Raw genomic sequence first — 1,172 nt, 5'->3', positions numbered from 1 at the left:
TATTTTCTTTTGTGTTCTCTTCTTTTTCATATGAGCAGAAACAAGGATAAGAACATTCTTGTTGAAGCTGATCCTGAACCTGAAAGGACTCTGAAGAGGAAGCTAAGGTAAGCTAAAGCACAACTCTCTGGAGAAAATCTGACAGAAATTTTCGAAAAAGAAGGAGACATGGCCGAAAATAATAACAATGCAAGAAAGATGCTTGGTGACTTTACTGCACCCAATTCCAACTTAAATGGAAGAAGCATCTCAATCCCTGCCATTGGAGCAAACAATTTTGAGCTAAAGCCTCAATTAGTTTCTCTGATGCAACAGAACTGCAAGTTTCATGGACTTCCATCAGAAGATCCTTTTCAGTTCTTAACTGAATTCTTGTAGATCTGTGATACTGTTAAGACCAATAGGGTTGACTCTGAGGTCTACAGGCTAATGTTTTTCCCATTTGCTGTAAGAGACAGAGCTAGAATATGGTTGGACTCTCAACTAAAGATAGCCTGAACTCTTGGGATAAGCTGGTCACGACTTTCTTAGCCAAGTTCTTTCCTCCTCAAAAGCTTAGCAAACTTAGAGTGGATGTTCAAACCTTCAAACAGAAAGAAGGTGAATCCCTTTATGAAGCTTGGGAGAGATACAAGCAACTGACCAAAAAGTGTCCTTCTGACATGCTTTCAAAATGGACCATCCTGGATATATTCTATGATGGTCTGTCTGAATTATCCAAGATGTCATTGGACCATTCTGCAGGTGGATCCATTCACCTAAAGAAAATGCCTGCAGAAGCTCAGGAACTCGTTGACATGGTTACAAATAACCAGTTCATGTACACTTCTAAAAAGAATCCTGTGAGTAATGGGACGCCTCAGAGGAAGGGAGTTCATGAAATTGATACTCTGAATGCCATATTGGCTCAGAATAAAATATTAACTCAGCAAGTCAATATGATTTCTCAGAGTCTGAATGGATTGCAAGCTGCATCCAACAGTACTCAAGAGGCATCTTCTGAAGAAGAAGCTTATGATCCTGAGAACCTTACAATAGCAAAGGTGAATTACATGGGAGAACCCTATGGAAATACCTATAATCCCTCATGGAGAAATCATCCAAATTTCTCATGGAAGGATCAACAAAAGCCTCAACAAGGCTTTAATAATGGTAGAAGAAACAGGTTTAGC

At 39.4% G+C, this 1,172-nt stretch overlaps 1 non-coding gene across 1 annotated transcript; it reads right to left on the bottom strand.

Moving 5' to 3' along the window:
* Window positions 1-560: 560 nt before the first annotated feature.
* Window positions 561-668, bottom strand: LOC148580962 (small nucleolar RNA R71). The gene has a single exon (XR_015895647.1). It is a non-coding gene; the product is annotated as a small nucleolar RNA R71 (small nucleolar RNA).
* Between the last annotated feature and the right edge of the window lie 504 nt (window positions 669-1,172).

The sequence above is a fragment of the Arachis ipaensis genome, chromosome B10, assembly GCF_059453495.1.
Source record: "Arachis ipaensis isolate K30076 ecotype BB chromosome B10, ASM5945349v1, whole genome shotgun sequence".
Taxonomy (NCBI): Eukaryota; Viridiplantae; Streptophyta; class Magnoliopsida; order Fabales; family Fabaceae; genus Arachis; species Arachis ipaensis.
The sequence above is the reverse complement of the archived record's forward strand: the minus strand, read 5'-3'. Positions and strand labels throughout refer to the sequence as shown.